General features: G+C 44.4%; 1 pseudogene; it reads left to right on the top strand.

Moving 5' to 3' along the window:
* The first annotated feature begins 655 nt into the window (after window positions 1–655).
* LOC111553134 lies at window positions 656–1,291 on the top strand (annotated as a pseudogene).
* Window positions 1,292–5,708: the final 4,417 nt, after the last annotated feature.

Raw genomic sequence — 5,708 nt, 5'->3', positions numbered from 1 at the left:
TGTGTGTGTGTGTGTGAGAGAGAGATTTTATTTATTTATTTTTGAGACGGAGTTTCGCTCTTGTTGCCCAGGCTGGAGTGCAATGGCATGATCTCGGCTCACTGCAACCTCTGCCTCCCGGATTCAAGCGATTCTCCTCCCTCAGCCTCCCAAGTAGCTGGGATTACAGGCATGCTCCACCATGCCCGACTCATTTTTTTTTTTCTTTTTTCTTTTGCAGGAGCCTGCCACCATGCCCGGCTAGTTTTTGTATTTTTAGTAGAGACGGGGTTTCACCATGTGGCCAGGCTGGTCTCAAACTCCTGACCTCAGGCGATCCTCCCGCTTCAGCTTCCCAAAGTGCTGCTATTACAGGCGTGAGCCACCGCACCCGGCCTAATTTTATATTGTTAGTAGAGAAGAGATTTCACCATGTTGGCCAGACTGGTCTCGAAATCCTGACCTCAGGTGATCCACCTACCTCGGCCTCCCAAAGTGCGGGGATTACAGGCATGAGCCATGGGGCCCGGCCCTTAATACTATTTTTAAGTGACAACACATGTCATAGAAGTATTAACTATTGTTACTCGTACCAGTGCCTGTGCCTGTGACACTTTCCTTATCTGCTAATGACTAGAAAAATAAAAAGATGTGCTTTCCCAGGCGGTTGCCGAAGATGGCGGAGGTGCAGGTCCTGGTCCTCAATGGTCGAGACCATCTCCTGGGCCGCCTGGTAGCCATCGTGGCTAAGGAGGTAATGCTGGGCTGGAAGGTGGTGGTCGTACGCTGCGAAGGCATCTACATTTCTGGTAATGTCTACAGAAACAAGTTGAAGTACTTGGCTTTCCTCCGTAAGCGGATGAACACCAACCCTTCGCGAGGCCCCTACCACCTCCGGCCCCCAAGCTGCATCTTCTGATGGACCGTGCAAGGCATGCTGCGCCACAAGACCAGGGAGGCCAGGCCTCTCTGGACAGCCTCCAGGTGTTTGACCATGTGGGACCGCCTCCAGGTGTTTGACAGCATCCCACCGCCCTATGACAAGAAAAAGTGGATGGTGGTTTCTGCTGCTGTCAAGGTCGTGCGTCTGAAGCCTACAAGAAAGTTTCCCTATCTGGGGCGCCTGGCGCATAAGGTTGGCTGGAAGTACCAGGCAGTGACAGCTACCTTGGAGAAGAGGAAGGAAAAGGCCTAGATCCACTACCGGAAGAAGAAACAACTCATGAGGCTACGGAAACAGGCCGAGAAGAACGTGGAGAAGAAAATCGACAAATACGCAGAAGTCCGCAAGACTCATGGACTCCTGGTCTGAGCCCAATAAAGAATGTTAAATTCCAAAAAAAAAAAAAAACAAAGAAAGAAAGAAAAAGATATGGCTGGGCTCAAAGCCTCTAACCCCTGGGCTCAAGTGATCCATCCCAGCCTCTGAAAGTATTGGGATTACAAGTGTGAGCCACCATGCCCAGCCATTATAAAACTTTTAAACCTAGTTTTTAAAATGTTTTAATTTTTAAGTTTTTTTTGAGATTAGGTTTAAAAGTTTTATAAGTGGTGTGAGCACAGCTTACTGCAGCCTCAACCTCCTGGGCTCAAGAGATCCTCTAATTTAAGCCTCCTGAGTCTCTGGGACCACAGGCAGGCACCACCACACACAGCTACTTTTTACATTTTTTTGTGGAGATGGGTTTTACTAAGTCTCCAGGCTGGTCTCGAACTCATGAACTCAATCCTCCTGTGTTGGCTCCCCAAAGTGTTGAGATTACAGGCATGAGCCACCATGCCCAGCCTAAAATTCGTTTTAACTAATAAAAAGGTTTTAGTGGGGAAAAAGTCAGTAATATAGCTGAGCATGGTGGTGTGCATGCCTGTGGTCTCAACTACTTGAAGGCTGAAGTGGACCAGGAGATCAAAGCTGCACCACTGTACTCCAGCCTGGGCAACAGAATAAGACTCCATGTCAAAAAAAAAAAAAAAAAAAAAAAGTCAGTGAGATACCACTATATATCAACAGAATGGATATAAATTAAAAAGACTGACAATACCAAGTGTTGACAAAGATGTGGAGCCACTAGAACTCTTATTCATTGCTAGTGGGAAAGCAAAAGGGGACAGCCAGTTGTACAACAGTTGGAGTACCTTATAGTTAAACATACATTTAGCATATGGCCCAGTAATCCTTCTCCTAGGTAATTATCCAAGTGAAATGAAAATATATATCCACATAAGCGTTCATACAGTAATATTCATAATAGTTAAAAACTAGAAACAATCCACATGTTCATTAAGAGGAGGGTATAGAAACAAACTGTGCTCTATTTACAAAACTAAATATGCAGCAATAAAAAGAAGTAAACTCTGACACATGCAACAACACAAAGGAATCTCAAAAAACATCATGCTGAGTGAAAGAAGCATAACACCAAAAAGCACATGCCATGTGATTCTATTTTTGTGAAGTTCTAGAACTTGACAAACTGATGGTGGAAATATTTGAAATACTGTTTGCTTCTGCAGTGATGGGAAGGAGAAAAAAAAGTCCAGGAGATTGAGGTAAAAAATTCCACGAAGATAGTTGGGCATAGTGGCAAGTACCTGTAATCCTAGCACTTTGAGAGGCTGAGGTGGATGAATCACTAGAGCCCAGGAGTTCCAGACCAGCCTGGGTAACATAGGCAGACCCCATCTCTATAACAATTAAAATAAAAAAATCAGCCTTGTGTGGTGGTGCATGCCTGAGGTGGGAGGATCCCTTGAGTCTAGGAGTTTGAGGCTGTAGTGAGCCATGATCGTGCCACTGCACTCCAGCCTGGGTGACAGAGCAAGACCCTGTCTCAAAAAACAAAACAAAAAGAAGAATAAAAATAAACAAAAAATTATACAAATATTTTATAGGCTTATTTAAGGGAACAAGAAAATGTTTTCAAAAGAGAAAAAAATTCTATGAAGAAGTAAACTGTTCGCTACTTCTCTTACCTAGTTCTTAAATAGCTTTGTTTGTTATTCAGTTTCTTCAAGTAGCTCTTGTTCCCATCTCAGCAAATTTTACCTAATTTACTGGCATTTTGATCTCAAGAGAGTTGACAGTTTGACAAATGAGCTGAAGAATCCATCAGAGAAACACAGTGTGGAATAATGTATCTTGCTAGCCTTCCAGATGTGTCCTAGGGGACAGAAATCAACTGGTCGCTTTTAGAGAAGAGTACTAATAAACTAGATTTATAACTAATAACACGGACCAATCTCAAGGAGATCTCAAAAGTTAAAATACAACACATAGGTCATGTGTGGTGGCTCAAGCCTGTAATCCCAGCACTTGGGGAGCTAGATTCCGTTAAAAAAAAAAAAGTCAGGCTTCAAGACCAGCATCAGTTTCCAATCAAATCTACTACCAGGGTCAGCATTCACTGATACGATTTCAGATTAGATTAGGGTTCATAATGAAATATGTGACTTGGATAGTCCCCTAAACTTCTTTTAATTTTTTTTCCCCAGGACACATACATTTCAATACACCACGTAATTGACTTATTTAATGTGCCATTGTCTGTCTCCTTGCTCCAGAATTCAGCTCCAGGAGAGCAGAGATCTGGGTCACTCTATTCACTGATGCACACTAAGGGCCCAAAAATGATGCCTGTTGACATAGATGGTGTTCAATAACTAGTTGTTGAATAAATCAGTGAACTTCTGCCATCAAATAATTCCTATCTGCCAAATAATAATCCTATAAGATAAGAAGAGCTACCAGGGTTTACTACATGCCAGTCCCTGGGCTGAGCACTACATACATTATCTTATTTAAACTTGCAATTTGGGAGACTGAGGTGGGTGGATTACTTGAGGTCAGGAGTTTGAGACCAGCCTGGTCAACATGGTGGAAGCCTGTCTATCCTAGGAAAAAAAAAAAAATTAGCCAGGTATGGTGGCAGGCGCCTGTAATCCCAGCTGTTTGGGAGGCTGAGGCAGGAGAATTGCTTGAACATGGAAGGCGGAGGTTGCAGTGAGCCAGGATTGCACTACTGCACTCCAGCCCTGGGCAACAAAGTGAGACTCAAACAATAAAAATAATAAAAAAAACAGAAATAAAAAATAAACTTTCAACAGCCCCGTAACCTAGTTATCAGACCCACTTTGCAAATAGGATGCTTAGAAAGGCTAAGCAAACTGTTTAAGATTGCACAGCTGCTAGGAAGCAAAACGGGAATTTGAATTTGGACTCTGCAAAACTCCTAAGCCTGTGCTTAAACACTGTCTCACATGACCACTAGCTAGGAGGGCTACATGTACAACACTGGAAAAGAAAAGAACAGATTTCTCTGCACTTCAGTTAGAACTGATGGCTTCTCAGCATCCAGTAACTTCATCAGGTTTCTCTTGTTTGTTTGTTTGAAGACGTCTCACTCTGTCACCCAGGCTGGAGGGCCGTGGCATGATCACAGCTCACTGCAGTCTCGACCTCTGAGCTCAGGTGATCCTCCCACCTCAGCCTCCTGAGTAGCTGGTACTACCAAGTGCATGCCACCACACCCGGCTAATTTTTTATTTTTTGTAGAGATGAAGTCTCACTATGTTGCTCAGGCTGGTCTTGAACTCCTGGACATAAGCGATCCTCCCACCTTGGCCTCCCAAAGTGCTGTGATTACAGGCATGAGCCACTGCTCCAAGTCTCACACTCACTTCTGGAAGTTGAGGTGCAATCATGAGCTTGGATTTGTGGTTTAGGGGGAAAAGTTTGAGCTTTGAAATCTCGCAGTTGTGGGTTCAAATGTTATTTCTCTGCTTGCTACCTGTGTGACCTTCAAAAGTTATTTAATCCTTCTGGCTTTAGATTTTTCACTAGTACAGTGGAAATACGGATGCCTCCCTCGTGAAGTTTGAGAAGTTAAAGAAAATATTTGCAATAAATATGAAGGCCCCTTCTCCTTCACATGGTCACATAAAAAAAAAAAAACAAGGTCAGGTGTGGTGGCTCATCCCTGTAATCCCAGCACTTTGGGAGGCTAAGGCACGCAGATCACTTGAGACCAGGAGTTTGAGACCAGCTTGGCATGGTGAAACCCCATCTCTGCTAAAAATACAAAAATTAACTGAGTGTGGTGGTGTGTGCCTGTAATCCCAGCTACTTGAAAGGCTGAGGCAGGAGAATCACTTGAACCCAGGAGGTGGAGGTTTCAGTGAGCCAAGATCGTGCCACTTCACTCCAGCTTGGGTGACAGAGCGAGACTCTATCTCCAAAAAAGAAAGATAAACCGAGCATGTTTTTTCCTGTTAGAAAACAAATGGGAAAAGAGAAAAAAGAGGAGGTGTTTAAGATCTCCAAGGTACCTTTTCTCATCTTGTTTGAGTTTTGTTAGAGGAGGATTGGGAGCAGCTCAAGGAGAAAGAAACTGGGAGAGTTTCTCTTCAAGACTCCTCTTCCCTGAGCATGTTCCTCACATCTGCCTAACTGTGAATTTCTGTTGGGAGCAGCAGAGAAGGAGAGGAGAGGAGAGGAGAGGAGAGGAGAGGAGGGGAGAGGAGGGGAGAGGTGGGGTTTTGCTGGGGACCTGCCCCGTCTGCCTAGAATTTCTCTGCCTCCTGTCTCTATCAAGATCAGTAAGAAAGAGACAAACCATTCTGGTTGCTTTGTAGCAACCACAAATTTGGAGGACTCTATGAGCCTTCCCCTTCCCTCCCCTCCCCTCCCCTCCCCTCCTCTCCCCTCCTCTCCCCTCCTCTCCTCTCCTCTC

Source organism: Piliocolobus tephrosceles, chromosome 7, assembly GCF_002776525.5.
Source record: "Piliocolobus tephrosceles isolate RC106 chromosome 7, ASM277652v3, whole genome shotgun sequence".
Lineage (NCBI taxonomy): Eukaryota > Metazoa > Chordata > Mammalia > Primates > Cercopithecidae > Piliocolobus > Piliocolobus tephrosceles.
The sequence above is the reverse complement of the archived record's forward strand: the minus strand, read 5'-3'. Positions and strand labels throughout refer to the sequence as shown.